The sequence below is a fragment of the Argiope bruennichi genome, chromosome 7 (genome assembly GCF_947563725.1).
Source record: "Argiope bruennichi chromosome 7, qqArgBrue1.1, whole genome shotgun sequence".
NCBI classification, from domain to species: Eukaryota; Metazoa; Arthropoda; class Arachnida; order Araneae; family Araneidae; genus Argiope; species Argiope bruennichi.
Window position 1 is genome coordinate 104,898,986 of NC_079157.1, and position 26,285 is coordinate 104,925,270.

The following is a 26,285-nucleotide window of genomic DNA, read 5'->3' on the forward strand; positions in this document are numbered from 1 at the left end:
AAAATTCAAACTCCCAGTCCGAAAATTCAAACTCCCAGTCCGAAAATTCAAACTCCCAGTCCGAAAATTCAAACTCCCAGTCCGAAAATTCAAACTCCCAGTCCGAAAATTCAAACTCCCAGTCCGAAAATTCAAACTCCCAGTCCGAAAATTCAAACTCCCAGTCCGAAAATTCAAACTCCCAGTCCGAAAATTCAAACTCCCAGTCCGAAAATTCAAACTCCCAGTCCGAAAATTCAAACTCCCAGTCCGAAAATTCAAACTCCCAGTCCGAAAATTCAAACTCCCAGTCCGAAAATTCAAACTCCCAGTCCGAAAATTCAAACTCCCAGTCCGAAAATTCAAACTCCCAGTCCGAAAATTCAAACTCCCAGTCCGAAAATTCAAACTCCCAGTCCGAAAATTCAAACTCCCAGTCCGAAAATTCAAACTCCCAGTCCGAAAATTCAAACTCCCAGTCCGAAAATTCAAACTCCCAGTCCGAAAATTCAAACTCCCAGTCCGAAAATTCAAACTCCCAGTCCGAAAATTCAAACTCCCAGTCCGAAAATTCAAACTCCCAGTCCGAAAATTCAAACTCCCAGTCCGAAAATTCAAACTCCCAGTCCGAAAATTCAAACTCCCAGTCCGAAAATTCAAACTCCCAGTCCGAAAATTCAAACTCCCAGTCCGAAAATTCAAACTCCCAGTCCGAAAATTCAAACTCCCAGTCCGAAAATTCAAACTCCCAGTCCGAAAATTCAAACTCCCAGTCCGAAAATTCAAACTCCCAGTCCGAAAATTCAAACTCCCAGTCCGAAAATTCAAACTCCCAGTCCGAAAATTCAAACTCCCAGTCCGAAAATTCAAACTCCCAGTCCGAAAATTCAAACTCCCAGTCCGAAAATTCAAACTCCCAGTCCGAAAATTCAAACTCCCAGTCCGAAAATTCAAACTCCCAGTCCGAAAATTCAAACTCCCAGTCCGAAAATTCAAACTCCCAGTCCGAAAATTCAAACTCCCAGTCCGAAAATTCAAACTCCCAGTCCGAAAATTCAAACTCCCAGTCCGAAAATTCAAACTCCCAGTCCGAAAATTCAAACTCCCAGTCCGAAAATTCAAACTCCCAGTCCGAAAATTCAAACTCCCAGTCCGAAAATTCAAACTCCCAGTCCGAAAATTCAAACTCCCAGTCCGAAAATTCAAACTCCCAGTCCGAAAATTCAAACTCCCAGTCCGAAAATTCAAACTCCCAGTCCGAAAATTCAAACTCCCAGTCCGAAAATTCAAACTCCCAGTCCGAAAATTCAAACTCCCAGTCCGAAAATGATTTCCTAAGAAAATATTGAAGTTTTGCTCTGTAAGCTATTAAAATGCTCTTAAGAAAATTTTGAAGTTTTGCTCTGTAAGCTATTAAAATGCTCTTAAGAAAATTTTGAAGTTTTGCTCTGTAAGCTATTAAAATGCTCCTAAGAAAATTCAAACTCCCAGTCCGAAAATTCAAACTCCCAGTCCGAAAATGATTTCCTAAGAAAATATTGAAGTTTTGCTCTGTAAGCTATTAAAATGCTCCTAAGAAAATTTTGAAGTTTTGCTCTGTAAGCTATTAAAATGCTCCTAAGAAAATTTTGAAGTTTTGCTCTGTAAGCTATTAAAATGCTCCTAAGAAAATTTTGAAGTTTTGCTCTGTAAGCTATTAAAATGCTCCTAAGAAAATTTTGAAGTTTTGCTCTGTAAGCTATTAAAATGCTCCTAAGAAAATTTTGAAGTTTTGCTCTGTAAGCTATTAAAATGCTCCTAAGAAAATTTTGAAGTTTTGCTCTGTAAGCTATTAAAATGCTCCTAAGAAAATTTTGAAGTCATTCTGTTTCGTCATTATAAACCAGAGAAGTTCCGTCCCTGAAAACATATCGAGTATTAAAAATTAGTGCTACGTAAACGGTACTTAAGGGTTATAGTAGAGCGATTTTAAGTACTTAATCTTTAAGATTTAAAGAAAATTTTAGAGTAATTATGTTACAATTGAAGTTCTTTGAATGCTCGACTTAATTCACAATCCTAACTACAAGATATTTAGCGGTACATTTCACATTTAAACTACTACAAACATTTGCTTAAGTGACCGATTCTAACGATTCATTTTGTTTGAAACGTTTAGATCCGATGTTGGCCAGGCATTGGAATCAAATTGCTTCGATTGAAGAATTAGGCGATTGTTGGCTTGCCGGCGTAGCTACAGGCCACCGTCAGCTGCATGGGAGGAGATGCACCTACGGAATGTTCAGTTTATTTATTAAATATTCACGGGATTGAAAAGTTAACATGCCGATGTATTAATTTGAACCAATAAGAACATTCAGAAGTTCATATTTGTAAAATTCGAATTCAAATAAAGGGAATAACGAATTTGTCTGGTTACACATTTTAGGCGTAGAACTGGGTTAAATTTCACGAAATACAATACCTTTAACATTAATTTTATATATTGTTGAATTCATTAAGAAACCACAGGGTTTAAAAATTCGTTGATGGAAGTAAAGGAAGCAATTAAAGTCTTGAAACAGACATTAAATTTCGGTAGTTTTAAACGATGTGCGGAATTTACTTTCCGAATGGAATACAAGTTAATTAATTACCTTATCTTGGACAGCAGTAATTAAATTGCATCCTTATTATACAAAACACTATAGATGGATTTCGACAGTTTCAAATATTTAATACGTATTGTTAACGAGCGATTGGATTCTAAATATAGTCTTGTATTAGAATATCGAAGTTTACATTCATTTACAAATTATTAAAACGGCCAAGAATTTTTTTTTAGTCAATTGCCTTTTCCTGAAATATTGCATGTATTCTAATCTTTAGTTTGGTGTTCGAGACTTCCTTTGCCATGCAAATCTAATACGGACGACATTTGTTGAAGTTAAGTACTTCGGTCTTATCTGTAAGTTAACGAAGTGGAGCGTCTTTAAGAATTCGTAAATTCATTATATCACCAGAAGGGGAAAAAATGGGATTTAATTATAAAAACGAGCTTAAGCTAAAGTTTATAAATATCTAAATAAGAATCGTTTCAGATAGTTAATGCAAGTTTAATCCGACTTGCATTTGAAGCCGTTGCTACCCTCAATATAAACTAGTTATTTAATATCTTCATTATTAAAAGAATTTACGAGATCGATTTAATTCACACAATCCGGCCTAAAAGTGGGTTCACACTCATTTGAATATGCGATTAAGCTTGATAGAGAAAGTACTACAAATTACAAAGAATTCTCGACTTGAATGACGCTCCTAGTGGATTTGAAACATTGCATAGAACAAAGTTTGTCTTAAAAATACATGCTGATGAGAACAAGACATTTTATCATAAGATACTATTAACAGTTTTAAACAGTATAGGAAATTTACATGTTTTAAAATTAATTGAAGTACTTTGATTGTAATATTAAAGTAAGTGTTTAAAATGACAAGAGAACTTTAAACTTCAGTTACTCAGTAAATTCCGATTCTAATGTTATTACCGTTACATTCATGAAATGGTTTAGAATCTCAATCTTGACATTCATACTATCAATATACCAGAACTCAAAGTAAATTTTCAAACCGAGTTATATCAAGTAAAGGAAAAATGTACAGGTAATTGAATTTAAATTTCATTGTCGGAGGGAATTGCGATTTAATTTTGAGCTAGACATCGAAACATTCTGTAACAAATTGAAAAGACGTTTAATCCAGCTTTAGATTCAGATGAAACGGACGATTGTAGACATTTATAATGGCAATTTAAAAACTAACATCCGATTGGTGCACGAAGGAAAAGGGTTAAGAGAAGCCTTTCCTAACTGTAGCCTAGGTGTCTCGAGTATGAAATTTCACTCTATTATAGTAATGACGATTTATTCTGTAATTTAAAGTTATATTTCAGTAGAGGATTCAATTTTCAGAAAAATTATTGAAAGGCAAGACTAAACAAGTACAGAAAAAGGGCAGGTGTGATATCTGTTTAACTATCTTATTGACTACCGTTGTTCGTACTGAAATTCAAGGTTAGAGGCATTCTCTGAAGCAATTGAGACAAATAAAATGGATACGGATTTAAAAAATATTGCTACAAGATTTCTTAATTTTAAAATGCCTTGTAAATTAAATACAAAATTTACCAAGATTAGAAATAACCGATTTAGAAGAATCGCCCCCTGAAGAACTACTTGAACAGAAGTATCGTGCGAAATTGCGAAAGTAAAAGATTGCGATTCGAGTTATTTCATTCTAAAATTTCCTTTTCCTATCATTGGAGCATTAGTTTTCCGTCCATCGCATTGGTGTAAAATGAAAGGGAGCCAGTTTAAAAAGGTTTAAATAAACGACGGATGTTGAATGGCTGGTTCTCTCTAAACATTCCATTCTCAATAAAAGGGAAATTTCGGGTTTGAACTTAATAGAAAGCGATGTTATTTGTTGCATTGAACTCCCTTGCATGATAGTATAGGACCATTTGCTATAAATTAAGGGTCATTTCAAGTCGAGATGTGTAGGTAAAGAAATAATTCCGTAGATAGCCAAATTGGAACCACGTGAATTTGCAATTTTTAGGGAAATTCATTTGTTAAATCACTTACTAGATACTTTAATAGACTGTCCAACGTTTCCAAGTCCATCAAAATCATCCAAGTACACAGAAAACGCAATTTGCCATCCAGTTGGCTAGTTGATTTTAGAACTTTGAAGAATTGGCAAGATTTCCCTTCATCTTCACAGTTGCACATCCACATCAGCTTCAGGATCTTCATGGTCAACAGAATTTAGAGGTAGTCCTGAAAAATAAATGACATTTCGTGAATACAATGAAGTTACCATATGAAATGCGTGGAAGATCATATAAATTAATGTCAGCAAAAATACATGATTTATCCACCATAAAACCGGAGAGGATTATCGAAAATTTCTAAATTTAGATACTCCATTTCAACTAATATTATGCAAGAAATAAAGCGAGCCATTTCAAGATGGAGGTATCATTAACATTTTACATTCTATTTCGCTTTTACTTCAAAAATTTCTTTCCGTTAGATGCGATTAATTTATATTACTTTCAGTGCCAGAATTTAAATTTTAACGAGCTTCGTCATTTCACACTTCCATATATGCCGCACCAAATGAAATGGAAACTGGTTTCCGGCAAAGTAAAAATTCTAGAAATTAACAGCTTTTAACGGGTGGGAAAGAATTTACACTTCCAGTTTTTAACATGTCAATGTACAAAGTTCACTGCATTAGCCGATACTGGTAATCTAGTATTGGATAACGGTAAATAAACAAGATAATTTGAAATTTACTAACTATTAAATGTTGCTTGTTTCATTGCTGTGGAATCGGAAATGCAAGACATTCCGGCAATTTCAATGCTTTCCCAAATAAATTGATAACTAAATACTGATCTAGTCAAGTTTGCATTTGTGTATGCAAATTTTATTTCCTCTACATTAAAATTTTTTTAAACTCGTGTTTTGAGAAATGCTATGCTTATTAATAATAGTATTTGATCTTTCATAGACAGAAATTTAGCACGGAACTGCAAGACCGAGGGACATTTTATGTATGGGAATAAATTTTCAGCTTAATTTTTATGCATGAGTATCTGGTCAACTGACTAAATTTGCAGTTTTGAATAAAAATATTTCCGAGAATTTTAATGCATTAGGCATTTTCTTTGCACTAAGTAACTACGTCTGAATTCTTTAACCTTGCCTAGCATTCTATCCTATTGAAAGTCTGCTATTATGCTTTGAAGCAGTAAGCAAAACGATTCCATTTAAAATACTTGAAATTAATGAAATTTCTACGAAAAGTCACTTTTCAAATTGATTAACCATGCTTAATATACTACTCAATTTCATTTGATTTCTCTTCCACCAATAGAGAGAAAATTTCTTAAAAACGTAGACATAAACAAAGGTATCGTGTATTTTTTTTTACAAGTACCCATTGGCCGCTAGATTGATACTAAATAAAAGTCCACGATATTTGAACACTATAGTGTAAGCCGCCTTCTAACTGCCTAAACGATACCCGTCAACGAATATTCTCACTATCGGGAAGTTGCTTTTGTTTTCTACAGAAAGGTACGACAAATATAACCCTCTGCTACGTTCTTTGCTATTTAAACACTCGGCTCGACAGCATGAAACATCCATCTTAATTTCCGTTACGATCAGGCATCAGTAACATCCAAATCTACGTTAACTTTTAAACTTATTCTGGCTCCAAAAGTCAAAGCCAAAAATCAGCAAGTAACCATAATTTTTTTTCGCGTGAAATTTAGTCTGAAACTTCAGAACTTACCCACTGAAACGGAGCACTTGTATTTACGAACAGGACATTTGAAAATTCATAAAACGTGACAATCTTCATTCCTGATGTGCTTTTTCCGTTAGGGCCTATACTTGAATTCGTGACGAAATAACCTGTAAAAGGCCAAAGTGATTAAATTCTGACAGAATATAAAGTTTTTAAATATCATTTACATATTGATAATGCAAAATCTATTCCCTAAAGGTGCACATGTCTTGAGCAACAGCTCGACAAGGAACATGTTTTAAATCAATGCAGTAGTGGACTTATGACTAGGTAAACTTTACTATTATCTAATGCCACTGGGCTGAGAAGGGCGCCTCAGATCGATTAAATACCATTTATTAAGCTCCAAACACGAGAAAATTACAAATTGTGTGAATTATAAAATAGCATTAAAACTCTTAATAATTCAATGTAAATTTGGAGAGTAAAATTTATAATATACCTGGATACTAATCATTTAATACTACATTGCACTTGATAGACTATGCAGAATATAAATTTTAATGATATTTCTTTTTAACTTAACAAAATGACTTATTTATAAACAAGTTAATTATGATTAATTTTTTTAAAGATTTAAATTGAAAATCATTAGTCTGTTAATTGAATCAAAAATTATGTCTTGAAATGTGAAACTATATTGGTCAGTTAGAAATGTCATGTTTATTAACCAAGGCCGCAAAATGCCAAATCCACCACTGGTTACAGGATGGTCTTGCAAACTTGAATCCGGATAACGTAAATTAATAATGTAAAAGAAATTATCTGCGCATCTTACCTTGGCAGGCAATTCAAGCAGATTCTCTGTCAGAACATTGCAGGGGAAATAGCGTTTCCAGTTTCATAGCACTGCTATAGGCGATACTCAGTAAGGACTACGATGTAGAAGAGCAGTTATCAGATTAAGGATTAAACCCACATGTGGCAGTAACTTGAAATGATTCATTCGAAGTTTCTGCAAGAGAAAGATTGCATGTAAAACATTTCTACACTAAAATTTGATTCCAGTTATGCATTTTATACTTTAAAAGTTGAAAGACAGCAAACAATACAAAAAGTTTTGGAAAGTGGTTAATGCACTGAATTCACTTCTGGAAACAATAAAATTGTATTGTTTCAGAAGTTTATTTGCTGGTTTATGATTTCTTTTCCGAATACGTAAAGACTAAATGTAATAAATATGCATCTGTTCGACCGTACTTCAGCACATCCTAATATACAGAGTAATGAGAATCAATAACTGACCAAGGTTTTCATTAGCATTCATTTCTCTTTACTATATATGCATACAACAAAATTGAATAGATATTAATCCTCGAAAATGAATGCAGTTTGTGTTACAAGGCATGCATCTGTGATGCAAAAAGCATTAGTTAATCTCTCTCGAAATTTACTAATAAAAATTTGCAGTTTAAAACGTTAGTGTTATTAATTCCTTCATCCTCTGATCTATTCTTGGCTATTTTGGTTTTCAATGCTTAATTTGTTTAAGAAACCCCATTATGTTTTAGATTAACTATTACACGATTCATCAGGCTAGTTTTGTAGCGGCAAGTAATCTTGTCAAGAAAATTCATTAATTTTTCAAATTCTTTTTTAATTTGCCCCGAATCGTATGCATATTGCGAAACATTTGTTAAATGACAAATTTTTGCACAGAAACAAAGTAAGGAAGAACTACCTTTCCGAAAAATATTCAAGCTATAATGTAAATTTCTAATAGCTTTATTAAAAAGTTGTCCGAAGAACTTTGTTTTTGCCTGCGTTTTAAAATTTGGCGAAAATAGCAGCCAGCCTTGTCGTTAGATAGATTAATAAAGCATGTAGTGATTGCCTTTTAGGGTGGTTCTTCTCAATAAGATGCAGCTGTTCGCTGCTGCTCCCAAAATCTTCCTTATTCCACAGGAAAGTTGATGCTATACCGAGTTACCTTTCTCCTGACGAAAACCTTCTCAACTTACCGCGAAACAGAATATCCCTCAAGCTTAGGCAGAATCTGTATTGAAGTACACCTCCCCAATACTGCAATACGAAACCATAGCACCAAAATGTTTCATTTGACGCTTTAATGAGCTATACAATTCCCAATTTAAAAACACTTCATTAACAAGCAAGTGTTAAATACAGCCCAATTATAGTTGAGCATGTGATATTAAAGTGCAAGTTCCATTATTCACTCATTTTTCAAGACCTTATATAAGGAAATTTCACGTTTTATTTTGTTCCGTTGAGCGTGTCACTCCTTAGGAAAGATGCCCGTTAAGAGATTTAGTTGTATTAATTCCTACACATAAAAACCATGAACATAACATACATTCGTCTTAAATATGAAAACATTTAAGATACGACTTTGAAACCGCCTAATCAATTCACATGTTACAACAGCGGCACAGTAGTGAACAAATGGAGAAGATATGCGTTATTTACAGAGGAAAATGACTATCAATCATACAAATCGTAAAGTAACTATCCTTAAGTTACGCAACTAATTCCATTAACAAATAGGGAAAAAAATTGCTTACCAATAAACGGAAAAACAGTCATAAATACGAGCTTATATATGCTACTACACACAGATCTACAATAAACATTCACGGAAATAGATGAAAAATCGACTCATAAACAATACAAAAGATTAAAAGAAAAGCAGACAACGAGCAGTCCGTTTTAAGGCATCTTCAATATCTCTTAACCAATCAAAATGGCCCTAATCGATATATTTTTCTGTCCGACCATTTGGAGTCATTTGCATAAATCTAATTTCTCATTTTTCATTTCGATACCTCGACGGCAAAGTGAATAACAGATGATTGATGATTGATGGTTCGAGATACGATCTCACTGATGATCTGCACTGCATGCAGGCATGTTGCATTTTAAATATGTCATGGTCGATCAAATGTAAATTTTGTTTACGAATATTATAATGTTTATTAGCCAAGGACGTAACACAAGTATATTAACCCTCTTAGGGATATTCAAGCAGTTTTAAAATATAGTAAAGATCTAACCCTCTATCTCACTTTCTTCATGAGGAATTTCTTTCAATTTGTATAAATTTAATAATATTTTGAAAATTTTGTTAATTAACTGCTATAAAAACAATATGAAATTCGAAATGAAAGTTTTATCGGTCCTTTTATTATTTATTTTAAATCCCCTTTTTATTCAAGTATATTAAGATGCAAGTCCCTTTTTTTATTCTTTTGCATGAATAAAGAAACTTAGCAATCAAAATATTTTTATATTATTAGTTTTTTAGCACTTCATTCAAAATTAGAATATTAAAAGAATCAACAGGTGCAGCAAGATGGAAACTTGGTATACGCAGCAAGTCCATAGCTCCTTTAAAAAGCACCGACGGACTTCATTACACCCATCCCAAGAATTTTAATTTGATATAATGGTACGAAATATTTAGATTCTTGTTTCCTTATGTATTTTGAATTAATAAATGTGTTGTTACTCAAAATGATCTCTTAGACATAACAGATGGGACGATTACTCGATTCTTAATTAATTTGCTCTGTCATACCTGTTGCTTATTCACCTGATTTGTTCTATTATTTTCAAATACAAATCACTTTTGTGACATTTTGATCAAAAAATTTGAAATTGTGGAGATTATAACGTAAAATTTCATAAGTTATAAAAGTTCTCGAAAGATTTAAATAATCAATAGCCCGATTATGGACATTAGTGTGTAGAACGGGAATTTTTTAATATTCACGATTTCGAATCTAGATTCCTTGAAGACACAGCTCCCATATCGATGATTACGCATCATGCCTAATATTCGATAAATGCTTGTTCGGTGATAGCCTCTCTTAGCAAAATTTAACTGATAATGATGTGTTACCACGGAAACGGGGTGCAGTAGCTTCTGAGGGTAAAGACCCCTGAGCACGCGAGGGCAGAAGTCTGACTTCCAGCTCATATGAAGATGAAACTCACACATTCGCTTGCACAACCCCTTTTTACAAGGGCACATTCACACACCTCACAGTTGAAGAACAACCATGCCCGAACTGGGATTCGAACCTGGGACGCCCAGATCACGGGGAAGATGCGCTAGCCTTATGCCAGGACGCCGATTGGCAAATTTTTACTCCAAACACAAATTAAACATCAAAAGACAGCAGCCTCTTGCAAAGGTCATGATCAGTGACTGTTTGCAAGACTCACAGAAATCGCTCCCTATCTCATAAGATTAAATGGGAGTAGGAAAATTTGAAAAGGGGAACTATATTTCATTGTTCGGTTTAATTCATTAGCAGGGGTGGCGATAAGATAGGTAAATGCCCCCGTTTGTAGCCGTTTGGCCCGTGTCAACAAGAAAATAAATAGCTTCGTCTGCAAACAACTTCATGGTTTCGGTAAAAAGGTATGGAGAACTCAACAACAACGATCCGATAATGGAAATCTTATCTTAAAGATATTATACAGTAAAAAGTTGGAAAAAAATGAATTTTTATCCGAATATGAAATTATTTATCGACCGAAATTCGAACTGAAGAACTGCAAAATACTTTCAAATATCCTGGCTCTCAAACCATCAGACCACATATCCTGCGATCGAAGGGGAGGTGTAAGCTTCTAAAAATGATTAACATTTCATAGATTAAAATACGATGTTTGTTTTTTTTTTCGTCTAAAAGCACAATGCTATGAATTGGGGGGATTTCTGCGCAAGTGCAAAATAGTGCCCTCTAAAAAAAACTGTATAAATTTTATTCAGATATTAAAAAAAAATTTTTTTGATATATAACCAGTGGAATAATTTGCACTGTTTTTAGAATTAGACAATAAAATATTCAAAATACGTAAAAAAAGAAGAAAGAATACATAAAACTATTCACCGTCGCTGGGATCACTGAAAACCTGCAAGATGTTTTGCCGCTCTGCTGCTGAATCCATCAGGTCACACATACTACGAGGATAATTGAAGTGGAAGCTTCTAAATACGAATGACTATTCATAATTTAAAATAAGACGGGTTTCTGGGTTTTTCGAGTTTAGTTATATTAACGTCCCGTTTTGAAACAATACTAGGGCTTTTTCGGAACGACGGGATTCTGGTCTAAGATCAAAATGCTATGAATTAGAGTGATTTTTACGCATGTGAAAGATATCAAATCTAAAAATAATATTACTTTCATTAAGGATTTAAAACAAAATATTTTGTTTCAAATATAACCATTGGAAAAATTCGTACTGTTTTTGAATCAGAAAATAAAACATTATTCGAAATACATAAAAAAAGAAACAATGCATTAAATTATTCATTGTCGCCAAGATTGGAACCGAAATCCTGCCAATTGCTCCAAATCGCACGATTTCTCAATCTTTCATGCCACGCATCCTACGAGGGGCATGGAGGTGAAAGCTTCTAAATACGAATAACTAATCCTAATTTGAAATACGACGGGTTCTGGTCTCAAATCAATCAAAGCGTTTTCTGCGCCTATGCAAGATATTGATATAAAAATAATGTTAATTTTATTAATAATTTAAAATAATTATTTTTTTTAAATACAACCAGTGGAATAATTCGTACTACTTTTAAAATCAGAAAATAAAATATTATTTGAAATACATAAAAAAAGGAAGAAGAAATACATAAAGCTACTTATCGTCGGTGAGATTCGAACTGAAAACCTGCAAAATACAGTAAAACGCACGGCCGCTCAGTCCATCAGAGCACAAACCATATGACAGGTATGGTGGTGGAAGCTTCTAAATACGAACTGACAGACTGTCAACCGTTTGTTGAATTTGCCTAAACATTTGTTAGGTGTCAACACTATAAATGTTAAATCTGTGTACCGAATTTTATCCATTTAATTCTCTTCGTTTTGTAGAAATCTTATTCACTTATATTCGAACTTCAGGACGGATAAACTTCCTCTGAATGGATTTAGCTCAAAATTTGACAGAAATTTATAAATTCAGTATAAATACCATATACCAAATTTCACTTGTCTATCTCAAAGAGAGATTGACCGACACTTTCCAAAGATGTGTTTTCTCGAACACAAGGCGATCTAAAATGTAGATATCCGCAAAAGTCACGCGTTTTTCGAAGATAACAATGCTTCTATCTTGCGTCTACGAGAAAATAAAATGTATTGTATCTTGTTTGAATTTTAATTTTACGAATTAAAATTTTATTATTTTCAAAGATTTTATCATGTTAAATTGTTGTTTCAATCAGTTGGAAGAAATGCAACTAAAACACGAATTCAATACTTGGATATTATTAATTAAATGCCAGGAGATTAATCGCAAAAAACCTAACCAAGGATCACATGATAGATTCAAGAAAAATGCTTAATTCCCACCCAAGGTTAATATTTTCGTAATTATTGAACGAAAGTGCCATTCAAGGCATTATTTGGGATAACGTCTTTATTAGAGAGTGTGCGCGAAAATTTTGGGAAGACCACACCTGTTGATTTAAAAATGGATTTACATTGTGTAATAGTGCTATATTATTTTATCGTATAGATAGTATAGAGAAAGTATAGCAATCGTCAAAAAATTCAAACTCGAGATTTGACGAATCCTCACCTTTTAGACATCCCTGAGTTAACAAAAAACAACACATTTTTGAAAAATGTCCGTCTGTCTGTCTGTGACAAAGATAATTCAAAAATGTTTTGAACTAGACAATTGAAATTTGGTTACGGTCTTTTATACCAAATTTCAGAGGAAGTCTGTCTGTACGGTTGTTCAAATATAAGTTAACACGATAATTTTAAAAACTAAAAGAGCTAGATAGATGAAATTAGGTGGACAGATTTACCAACAAAAGCGTAGACACCTTTAAAATTTTGATTCAAATCCAACAAGGGGCTGACCGTATGTCTGTCCGTACTTTCAGAAACATGTGATGATGATTTCGTGTCCGCGTTAACACGGAAAGGGGATGCAGCAGCTTCTGAGGGTAAAGACCCCTGAGCACCCGAGGGCAGAAGTCTGACTTCTAGCTCATATGAAGATGAAACTCACACAGCCTCTTTTTACAGGGGACACATTCACACACCTCACAGAAAGAACACAGATGAAGAACAATTATGCCCGAACCGAGATTCGAACCCGGGCCGCACATATCACGGTGAGATTGCGCTACCCCTATGCCAGGACGCCGCCGGCTTTAGAAGTATGTAAACGTGAAAACTGAAAGACGCGATGACTTGAATATATCAAATTTGACATGGGATACTATTAAATCATGCCAGAGGTAATCACCAGATAATTCGCCAAGGATGGCGCAATAAATTAAGTAAAAATGCTAAATTCAGGCAAAAAGTTGATATTTCCTTAACTATTGTAAGCCAATGCCACGTAAGGCCTTCTCTGGTAAGACAAGTTTATTAGAGAGTATACGGGAAAGATGGCGAGAAAGTTTGGGATGACCACTTCCGCTGGTTAAGCTTGTTTTAGTTTTTCTATACTTATTTCATTTCATTTCATTTTTTATCTATAGCTATACTTATAATAAAGCTCAATGTGTGTGTGTGTGTGTGTGTGTGTGTGTGTGTGTGTGTGTGTGTGTTGGCGCTCTACAGGCCAGGTCATTTGACATACAGCTATCAAATTTGGTACATGTATACCTTAGAGGTCGGGAATGTGCACCTGGGGTCCCTTTTTTTGAAATTTTAATTAGAATTTTAATTATTTATTAAAAACTAACTTTCCCGCCAAAAAAAATCTTCCATTTTCCCCATCGCCAACTTTTCCGCCAAAAAAAATCTTCCATTTTCCCCACCGCCAAATGAGTAAGGCTTCAGTTTCTTTTTTCTCCCAACAGTAATGAGGCTAGGGTTAATATTTTTCGGCGGATTATTTTAAACGATTCTGTTTATTTTCTTAATGTTTTATGCATTTAAAATTAAACATTGTTAATTAATCCATGTTTCAGATTCATTCTGAAGTACTTTTGAATTAAAATAACACAGAATAAAGGAAACTAAAAATGTATAATCTGCATAGCGTTACCTAACTGGCAAAGAAAATTCACGCATGCGCATTGTTCTGATTGTTGTCATGACAACCACTTTCAACGGATAATTTAAATTATTTTTAGGTTAGCTTATTTTAGGCATGCCTTTGTAAGTAAATTGTATTTATGTTAGTTATATATATTTTTTGTATATGCTTATAGTTTTAAGTACATCGTTTTTTAAGTAGTTTTTTTTAACCTGTTTTCAATGATTTAAATTATTTTTAGGTTAGTTGCATGCTTTTGTAATTAAATTGTATTTATGTTAGTTATATATATTTTTTGTATATGCTTATAGTTTTAAGTACATCGTTTTTTAAGTAGTTTTTTTAAACCTGTTTTCGACCGATTATTTTAAACGATTCATTTTATTATCTTAGTATTTAATGCATTTAAAATGAAACATTGTTCATTAATCGGTCTGTTCATGATGAATCTGAGAAAATTTTGTTGACAAATTCTTGAGATATTACATAAATTAAGAAAGATATTCTTTAGTGCCCATAAAGTTTAAACGCTCAGTGACTCTATTATCAGTAATCATATTATTAAAAAAAATGCTTTGTTTCAGTAAAAAATATTATTATATTAATCGCAGATTAATCATTTACACTTTAATTTAAAGCATAAATTCTACGAGGGGTAACAGAAAACGAGAGAGATACATATCACGTTATGGCTGAAGGCCTTTATAATATTATGAGTGAATTATATGACTATCAAAATTTGAAGTTTTAAAATATTTTGCTGGAGAATCTATTAAAGTTGGAATTGCATAAAATATTTAATTATTAAAATTTTAACGAACATTAAGATTGGCGAACCGGCTGGTCGCCAAAGGCGGCTAGTTGTGCAATAAATTCACTCGTTCGCTTTTGCCAGTGATGAAGTTAACTATTCTTCAGACATTTTTGCTTCTGCTTTTGTAACTCAGATTTTTTTAGCTGAGTTTTGAGTTGAATTTATTACACACGTTTCAAATTGCACCATCCATTTAATACGTGTTTTGAAAGCAATATTTTTTTTTAAAAAAATGTAGTTGCAATTTCTTTAATTGTTTGACCTCATTTTGTCGTATATTTTAGTAACTTTAAAATGTTAAGGCTTCCAATCAGCGAATGTTTAGGCTCCCAATCAGCGAATGTTAAGGCTCCCAATCAGCGAATGTTAAGGCTTCCAATCAGCGAATGTTTAGGCTCCCAATCAGCGAATGTTAAGGCTTCCAATCAGCGAATGTTTAGGCTCCCAATCAGCGAATGTTTAGGCTCCCAATCAGCGAATGTTAAGGCTTCCAATCAGCGAATGTTTAGGCTCCCAATCAGCGAATGTTAAGGCTTCCAATCAGCGAATGTTTAGGCTCCCAATCAGCGAATGTTAAGGCTCCCAATCAGCGAATGTTTAGGCTCCCAATCAGCGAATGTTAAGGCTTCCAATCAGCGAATGTTTAGGCTCCCAATCAGCGAATGTTAAGGCTCCCAATAAATCATTTTACTTTTTATAAAATATTTTCAAAAAATATACTTATTTATAAGCACGTTGGCATTCAATGTGCTCAAGATACTCTTACTTCTTGAAAAATATTTACGTGCGGATGATCTAAATTTCATAATTGCTTGAATTCTGTTTTAATACGAATAGATATTAAAATGTCTTGTTATTACTCAAAGTTTTATGGTTACAATTTTGCTGTTATTGACTTCATCCTATTGATTCCATTGGATCTTCAAGGATGTACTGGCGTTCAAATGACTGATAATCTCTCAATTTCAGTAAAAAAATTACTTTTGCTGATAAGCAGTTTCTTTGTTCTTCAGGTTTATCAAGAGTTATTCATAAAATAACTAAAAAAATCATTTGGAGCAAGGATATTAAAATATCTTATTGGTTTGGACTCTTGGACATTCAACATCTCTTGACTGAAAAGGGCGAATTCCCTCACAAAAAATGTCACGAAGTGCAAACCCGCACTTTGAAAGGATTGAAGTTAAAGTTGTAAATCATATGTTACCGAAATATTTTACTTTTTAATAATATGTGTGAAATTTAACAAAATAGCAAGTACCAAGAAACTCTATGGGATATTCCTTCCATGCTATTCTTTATCCTATGGCTGAAAAATAAAAAAAAAGAAGACGTAATAATAACTAATATAATTACCCCGGATGGTAATAATACCAACAAATATATTTACACCGGATGGTTGTTAATCTAACCTCATAAAATAAATTTGGATTAGATGACAACTTTTGGCAGCACTCCTAAGCAAACCAAGCAAAGGACTTCGACAATACTCACCCTGAATTGTTTGAAATATTCAACTGACAGAGCAAATCTATAGAACAAGTGTAATCTTAATAACAAATTAATATCATGAGCCAAAATTTCCTCCAAAAAAACAATTTCTTTAATAAGCATCTTCTGTGAATCGATCTTGAAAATTTTTGGCACATTACATTAATTTTGATTACGTGACAATAGGGAGAGCCTTTTTACTTTCTCGTATACGTAGTATAGAGGAAGTATAGTAACCGTCAAGAAATTCGAAATCGAGACTTTGATGAATCTCCACGTTTCTGACTTTCCTGAATTCGAAAAACAAATGTTTGGAAAATGTCCATCTGTGTATCTGTCTGACAATGATAACTCAAAAACGTTTTAAGATAAATAAACGAAAGGCTAAATCCTAGGGACGGGTACCGCCAAATTTGGCGCCAAACTTTAAAGATAAAGTCACAAGTTGTTATTGTTGGGTTTATTGGCACAAGAGCCATTCTTGGCCATATTGCGCCATAAAGTCACCAGAGTCTCTTGAAAATAGTCATAATATTGAGAAATAAATTTCTGAAGATTATCAGGCTTGGCGAAAAAAATTTGACGGAAAATCGCCAAATGGTACCCGTTCCTAGAACTGTACCAAACGAAATTTGGTATACGGTTTTTACACCAAACTGGTCTAGCAATTTTGAGCTAAATCCTTACAAAGAGTCTTATCTGTCCAACTGTTTGAATATAAGTAATACGATAACTACAAAACGAAGAGCGTTAGAGGAATAAAATTCTGTACATGTATTTAACATTTATAGTGCAGACATCTGTCAAATTTTGAATCAAATCCCACAAGGAGATGATCGTCTGTCGGTCTGTAGTTTCAGGATCATGTAAATGTCATAATTCAATATTGTATCGACTAAAATATATCAAATTTGGAAATTACAAGTGTGGCTTTGTATAAAATGTTTCCTTCAATCAGATGAGAAAAAAGCGTTTAAAATATAAATTCGATTTATTCTATTCGGATACTATTAACTGAATGTCAGGGATTAATCGCCAAAAAACTCGCCAACAGATCACATGATAGAATTAGTGAAAGTGCTAAATTTACATTAAAGGTTGATATTTCGTAACTATTATACGCCATTTCCATGGAAGGCTTTTTCTGAGATAACACCTTTATTAGAGAGAATGCGAGAAAATTTTGGGGAGACTATTCTCTCTGGTTTTATAAAATCCTAGTCAGTATATTTTCGAACCGAACTACTAAGCGTCTGTACCGAAGAGCCTTTTAAGATGCCATCTCTTGACTTGGATAATCTTTTAAGATGAAATGTAATCTTTTAAAAACGTTACTGTGAACCAAGAAATTCCATGTTTCTGTTTTCATCAATTACATGTAGCCAGATTCCAAATGGGAAATCAAAGAAATTTTTTATATGCATCCGCCACATGCTGAACCTAAAAGTGTTTTTTTCCCCCTTCTTCTTCTTTCTTTTTTTTTTTTTTTTTTTTTTTTTTCCGGATTTTTTAGAATAATGGATATACGCCACATGCTAAGACTAAAAGTGGGGTTTTTTTTTTTCGGATTTTTTAGAATTGAAATTAAAAGTTAGCGATATGTGATACGCGAGGATAGAGCCTGGGACCTTGTAGTTCGCAGTCCAATAACATGACCAGGATACAAAAGCATATGCTCATGTAGCGTCGTTGTTAACTGGCTTATATGCTATTCACCACATACTCTCCCTCCAGTGAGCAACAATAATTCCTTCATTTTTCTCAAGAGCTACAAACATTCTCAATAGCTTAGGTATGACTAATATTCATGTTATGCCGATTTTAAAACATCATCTCATCCCATGGAAATCTTCTGGTATAACGTATCTAAATGCATTCAAAACTTTTGAAATCTAATACGACTCCTACAGCTTACCAACAACTTTTTGCGCACCACAGGGAAGAATATATGAATTTTATTCCTATTTTTACAGACGGTTCAAAATGCTCTTCTAATACTTCATTTGCATGTGTTTTTATCAATTCCAATCTCTCATTCCCTCGTTCATATACTGGAGGAAAATGAATTTATTTCCCATTTTCAAAGCGGTTTTCGAAAGAATCGTTCAACAATTGATAATCTTTTGGCCTTGGAAACGGATATTCGAACGGCCTTTAGGAAAAGGAATCATTTGGTGTCAGTATTTTTTGATATAAATAAAGCATATGATCGAGCATGGAGATACGGGATCATGAAAAATCTTTACGACCTTAAATTTAGAGGGCATTTACCTCTTTTTATTCAAAATTTTTTACACCAGAGATATTTTAAAGTGCGACTTGGGAATACCTATTCCGATGTTTATTGCCAGGAAAAAGGTGTCCCACAGGGCTGTATATTAAGTGTGACACTCTTTGTTTTAGCTCTTAATCCTATTTTATCTGTTGTACCAGCAACTGTTAGCAAGACGCTGTATGTAGATGATATGAAAATTTCTTGCTACGCCCGTGACATGCGATACATTGAGAGACAGCTTCAGACAGCGATAAATAATATTGTAGAGTGGTCAAATAAACACGGTTTCACATTCTCTCCTCAGAAAACAGTTGCAATGCACTTCTGCAAACGTCCTCTTCATCCAGAGCCAAAGTTATTCTTGAACGGTAATCTAATTTCCATTCAGGATCAGCACAAATTTCTAGGAATTATACTTGATAAAAGATTTACTTTCCTTCCGCACATTACATATTTGCGGAGTAAATGCCTGAAGTCACTAAACATACTGAGGGTTTTATCCAATACTTCTTGGGGTGCTGATCGATCGTGCTTGTTAAGAGTCTACCGAAGTATCATTCGATCAACAATTGATTATGGATGTGTTATCTATGGCTCTGCTAAGCAATCTTACCTTAAACGTTTGAACGTTGTTCACCAGCAAGCTCTCCGATTGTGCATTGGAGCATTCAGGACATCACCAGTAGCTAGTTTGTATGCTGAAGGGTTTGAGCCTCCTTTGTCTAATAGGAGATTGAAGCTATCATTGTTTTATTTCTATCGCATTCTATCCAATAAACGCCATCCTTTTCATGAGAAAATCCAGAATGACGTTAACGACCGTTTGTTTAATTCGCGCAAATCCTATATACCTCATTTGGGATTGCGTATACGAAGAATATTACCAAATGATTTTACCGATATACAAATATATGCGGATGATAGCCCAAATTCAGCTCCATGGATAGAAAATAAATTACACTATGAAGATCCATTTAAACAATTTAGAAAATCGGACACTGATAGCTCGGTTTTTATTTCACTTTTTAAATATCATCGGGAATTTTATTGTTCTTATGAACCCATTTTTACGAATGGCTTTAAGTCACCTCATCATGTGGGTTGCGCATTCGTTCATGGTCATCGCATTATAAGTTATAAACTTCATCCTTTTACTTCTGTTTTTACCTCGGAATTAACTGCTATTTACTTAGCCCTCAAATATATCGATGAACGACAGATCCATAAGTCTGTTATTTACACGGACTCTCTGAGTGTTCTGCAGGCTTTAAACTCTTCATCTCTCGGTCATCCACTTCTACAGGAAGTGAAGAAGATATACCGTCTTCCATAATTGAAAAATATTAGAGTTTTGCTTTCCTGGATCCCTTCGCACATGGGTATTTCTGGAAATGAAATCGCAGATACAGCAGCTAAGTCAGCGAGCGTAATTTTGCCCCAACGTATTTCTTATAAAGATATGCGTACAGCCATTATTCATTGGTGCTATCGCCAGTGGCAAAATCAATGGGACATGGAAACTAACAACAGGCTTCACTTTATTAAACCACAATTGGCCAACTGGTCTTCAAAACTAAGCAGGCGCTATGATGTAATTTTATCCCGACTACGCATTGGTCACACTCGCTTGACACATAGATTTTTACTTTTTGCCGAGCCACCGCCAGTATGTTTTAATTGTGGAGATGTTTTAACAATCCGACACATTTTGATAGAATGCGCAAGTTTTACCGATCTTCGTTGGAAGCATTTTAAGTCCAACAATTTTACCTTAGATTTTTTATTGGGTGAGTCGCATCATCCAAACGTTTTTTCATACTTTAAAGATGTTGGTATCATCCATGAAATTTAACTTGAGGTTTTAATACCTTCTTTCCTTAACTTTTGACTAGTTTGAACACTGTCAGTTGCACTTCTCGTAACGATAAACTACTTTTTATCTTGCTGTAAAAATTTTTAGTTGCTTCGGCGCAGCATATTCTGCAACAGGATCTTGCACCAGAAATCTAAATCTAAATCTAAATCAAATTTAATCAATTTCTGTTTCAGATTGAAGCTGAAATATTAAGCGAAATATATATAAATTATAAATATAATTTCTCGGATATGTTGCATCCATTGGCTTTTATTTTGAACAGTTAATTCTTAAAGAGCTTACTTGGGCGCTGCCAGATTTCATCAACATTAATCTAACGAAATCTCCTCGTTCAAGGAATTTGTGCTTCATTCCGATATCAGTTACTATTTTGGAAGAAGGATCAGTTTTTAGTAATTAGTGAATAAAATTTAGGGCCATTTGAAAATCATCATTTGTGAGTTCGACGGCTGGCAGGGCTGTTTTCATTTTTTCGATAAAAGCTTCTTCCTGTAAAGAATCAAATTTGCATTCAGATTTCAGATGTAAAAAAAATCTGTAGGAAAAGAAATTCTTACGGTTTTATAGCAATTTTATAGAATTATAAAGCAATGAAATTATTTTTTAGTTAAAGAAATCCCAGCTGTCTTTATTTCGAAAAATATGTGTTATTCCATTTTGAGGTCAACTTTCATTTCTAAGTAAGCTGTGGCTAGGCTCTGGCTGCTTTTGTTTTTGAAAAGTATCCCTCCTTTGTTTCCTATTTTTTTAAATGTGCCTCAAATGTATGTCGCCTGTAGGACAGCCCAGACATACAATCGGATTGATTCTATGTATAATCCAATGGTAGTTTGTTTTAGTAGCCATCCTGAGTTTTGGAATTTGTGAACTAGTATTGTTGGCGATGTCTGAAAGGTACGTTAAATTTTATTTCAATCTTTATTTGTACCGATGTGCCTATTTGAATATTTCCCAAACTAGTAATATTATTGACAATATCATCTCTAAATCACTTCAATTATAAATATGGCTATTGGTATCATATACTAAACTGGCTACTCGTATCGTATACTCAACGATGGTAATTTTGCTTTTGACAAATTTCAAGAAGAAAGTAATAAAGAATGGAATTTTCTTCCCTAAACACAAAGTTTTAAAATTTTTAAAATTACTCTTGTGGTAGCGGGAAACTTTTCTTGTGATGGTCGGGACTTTCGTTTTCTCACAAATTCTTTTCCGTTGGGCGCCAATGTGGTGGTATGTAGATTATTATGATCCATGCAGGAAGCAACAGGACGAATGTTTTTAGAAATATTTCTTTTAATAATCACATTCACACACTAAACAAGCACAAACACAAAGACAAGACATTCACGAGCGCGGCTTCACAGTTCAGCATCACATCTCATTCTAATTACAATCGCAATGTAATTGGAATGAGACTTTTTGTAATTTATCATCGTTTTACCAATGTTTTTTTATCACTTTTTTAGAAACTGTTTTTATTTAACTTTAAATTAGATATAAGCTTGTTTGGCGCAGTATAACCTTCATATTGGTTCTTGGGCCATAAAACATCAAACCAACCAACCAACAATCGCAATGCACTATGGGATGACATATGGGATGGCCTAATCAAGCATCGGCATCTAGTATCCAAAAGAGAAGATAAGAGTAATGCAACTGCTGCACTCTTACCTTTACTTTCTTTCTTATCAAATTCTTCATATTATCTTAAAATATTAAATGGCTGCCATCGCGAGAGACATGTAAGGAAAAAGGAGAAGAGACAATTCTTTGACAAGGCAAGTTGAAATAGGTTTGTTTTGCTATCATTGTTTTCCAAGTATCTTGCTCATTGTATACAAATAATGCGAAAGCCTTACGGATTATCGCTTTCTTTTTTTTTTCTATAAATTTCAAGCATTTTTCTAATTCGAAGAAATTTATTAAACTGTTTAAATTAAAGGAAGAAAAATTAAGATTGCTGAAAGAAAATTTTAAACGTGGAAAAAAATTGATTCGGGTGAGGTATTTCCCGATCTTCCTTTTTAAAACAGACAGAATCAATTGTAGCAAATTTTTCAATTAATAAAAATACTTATGTCTCTATCTTACGTGTAAAACTTTCCTCATTGACGTTTGGCGAACTTCCATACCAGCAGCTAAAGGATCGCATCATGTAAAAGTAATGAGTTTTATGGAATCTCTCCAAATGTCCATAAGTTGAAGCAGCGTTCATCATTGAGAACGAAGAGATTTCAGGCGCTTGGTACATATTGGGCAATCCAATTTCATATCTGAGTAAAAAAGCGTAGCTGCTTCTTAATCATACAATTATAATTACATTGAATAATTAAATCAAAATCAGTTAAAGACGCATTTCGTAGCAAATTTTTTATAAAAAAAGCGATGAGTATTCCATGAAAATATAACAACTTTTATTTATGTAGGCGTATTTCCTGATGATAATTTCATTGAAATATTTCGCTTGTAAAACGTAAGGGAAGGAGTTTTATGTACATGACTCCAAATGTTCAGAAGGTTGAAGTAGCGTCTGTCAATCGATTCACCAATTTAGAGGACTCAAGAGGTTTTGGGTGCTTGGTACATATCGGGCAATCCAATTTTATATCTGTGTAAAAAATTGCAGCCAGCTCTTAATAATAAAATCATAATCATTTACATTGAATATTTAAATCAGAATCAATTAAAAACGCATTTCGTGGCAAATTTTGAATTTTTTTAAAAAGCGATGAATATTCTACGAAAATACTAACAACTTTTATCCATGTAGACGTACTTCTTGATGATGATTTCATTGAAATATTTCGATTATAAAATATAACAATTTCCCATATATATATATTGCTACAAAATTTTTTTTCTACAAATATCGCAAATTAATCGTAATAATGCAGCGCATTTACTCGCTAGTTCAGCAGCTTGCTTGCCGTCTAATCCTCCAGTTTCATTACTTGTCGGCGACTCCGATTCCTCTCACACACAACTTCTGACAATACACATACCACTTCCCAGCTTGATGGTTGGGTTGACGGGGCGCCTAGCCCCGGCAGGGCTTATCCCCGGTAAGGAGAGACTTCACAGTGCTTTGCTGTCTATACTTTACCGTAGCCGTAACCACTTCCCTGAGTTGTTGAGAGGGATTACGGCTCATTGGGGTCGCAGGCCCCACCATCCGTAAATCTAACAAGAAATAAAACTTTGGGGTGAATAAAAATGTTCTTATTAGTTCAAGGTACTAGTAGATGATGAGAGATTATTGAGATGACACCACAGGAGTGAGGCCAGGAGAAGGGAGCACTGGTTTTCGGGGTTCAGATTAGTAGCCAGGAGCCAATGAGGTGCAGGATACTGGGAGAGACTTGTTGGGACCAATCAGGAGACGGCGAGGTTAAGGGAGGCGTAACAGCGCTGCAAGAGAGAAGAGCGGGGTGATTATTCTAACAGAGCATTAATTAAGATGAGTTTCTTTTCTTCTTTTGTCTTAGCCACTTTGATCTTTTTCGCTGCATTGAGAAGGCCAGGAAATTCCGCCAGCATAGACTTGATTTCTCTTAGTGAATCCAAGAGATCTTGAATAGGCATGTTTTCAGGGGTGGTTGGGTTTCCTTGTTTGGGTGGGTCAGGAGCGATCGATTGATGATTACTAAACTTGTTTTTTGCAGCATCTGCGTAGGATTTTCTTATCTCCGGATTAATTTTGATCACTGGGTAGGATTTGCATCCACGCCAAGAGGCGAGGTGTCCAGCTTGGTGGCAGTTGATACAGACAGGTTCTTCTATCTTTTCTTTTATGTCACATCTATTTGTAGGGTGCTTGCCGTTGCATTTGATGCATCTGGGGGTGCATTTACAGTTTCTTGCACTATGATAAAAACCAGCACAGTTGTAGCACATCGTGGCTTTGTTTCTTTTTCTGTAGGTTTCAACTCTGATCTTTAGAAAAGCTATTGATTTCAGGTTGTAGATATCTTGAACAGATTCAGTCCTTTTTAGTTCAACCATGAAAATTGGGTAGAGGGTTTTCTCACTATAATTTCTCAGCTGGGAGATTCTTAATGGGTGGAAGTTCCTTTCTCTAAGTTCTTCATTAATTACACGACTTTCCATGTTGACTGGGAGTCCTTTGATGATGATTTTAAGTGGGCGGTCTTCAAAAGATTCAGAGAGAACATATTCTTGATTCTTTTCATCTAGGAGGGTGAGAATCTTATCTCTTTCTTCTTTGGCATACGGTGAGATTTGGATAAAGTTATTTCTGAAGGTGTTGATGGTTCTTGGGAATTGTCGGCATATTTCTTGCAGTATAATGCTGTAGTTTTCGGATATTTTCAGATTGATGGCTGGGATTTTTGACCTTTTGGGATCTTCAGAGTGTGGGATTTCTTGCTTTTTATCGTCTTCCAAGAGGGCGTATTTGTTCGCAGTTTCAATGTCAGGTTCATTAGTTGTAGAGAGAGTTCTCTTCGCTGTTTTCCTTGGGGATACTGGTATGAAGTCGTCGACATTCATATCTTCATCGGGTTGTGTGGCATCTGTGTTCTTCTGTGGAGTTTTTTCGGGTGATGAGTCCGCGGAAACAACGGATTTGGTGGTTGGTCTAGGAGCAGGCTGGTCTGGGTCATTCCTTGGTCCTTGATGTTGATTTATTGTCAAGATTTGGAACCTTTCGTAGAGTTTATTAAGCTCTTGCTGGGCTTTTTTCTCTAGGGCGGCCAGTTCCCGGCTGTTGGGGTCCTTTCTTATCATGTAGCGGACTTTTGTTACTTCCTTCTTCCCATGAAAAATAGCATCTTTGCATCTCTTTATTTCGTCACTTTTGGCAATTGGATCCATGTTGTCGAGGTCCATAACGTCTGCTGGTGAGGGTTGGTCCATAGGCCCTTCCGTAACTAATCCTAAAAAGGACGAGTCGGGCCTGACTGGCGTTGTAGGGTCGGCAGTGGTCAGCGTAGTCCGGCCAGAGTCAGAGCTCAAGAGAGACACGTCTTATCACTTCACCGATCTCAGGGCGAATCAACACGACTCCACAGTTTCTGTAACCACTTCCCAGCTTCAGAGTGCTCATCTTTTAAAGTTCCGGGAGGCGGGGCTAGAATCTTCAGACCAATCAGGGGGTACCTCGGTGTATCTCGGTTATTACTGGATGGATCGTGAAACTTCTCGAACTTTCCGGTATTATCCATTTAGTCACCAAACTCGCCAAATCCATTGCCAAGTCGCCAAATGGTCGCCAAGCTCAGCACGCACAGTACAGATCTTACAAAGGTTTTAACGGTTTTTCCAGGATGACACTATTCATGCGGGATATCAAAATTACAGATTTGTAACAATATATATATATATTGTACTATTAAGCCTTTTTTTAAATACAACAACTCGCATTTTATTACATATTTTTATTTTTAGATCAGAGGCTTATAATAGAATAAAAAGTTAACAAATATTCAAGCGTCATCTTGACTCATAATTCTTTTGCTAGTTTATTTTGC

At 34.6% G+C, this 26,285-nt stretch overlaps 1 long non-coding RNA gene across 2 annotated transcripts; it reads right to left on the bottom strand.

Annotated features, from left to right (window-relative positions):
- Nucleotides 1-1,536: 1,536 nt before the first annotated feature.
- Nucleotides 1,537-8,965, bottom strand: LOC129976046 (uncharacterized). 2 transcript variants are annotated; one of them, XR_008785072.1, is made up of 5 exons: nucleotides 8,865-8,965; nucleotides 7,121-7,297; nucleotides 6,328-6,449; nucleotides 4,605-4,799; nucleotides 1,537-2,249 (listed from the first exon to the last, which is right to left on the bottom strand). It is a non-coding gene; the product is annotated as an uncharacterized LOC129976046 (long non-coding RNA). The 2 variants fall into 2 exon arrangements; XR_008785071.1 differs by lacking the exons at nucleotides 6,328-6,449; nucleotides 7,121-7,297; nucleotides 8,865-8,965 and adding an exon at nucleotides 5,076-5,168.
- Nucleotides 8,966-26,285: the final 17,320 nt, after the last annotated feature.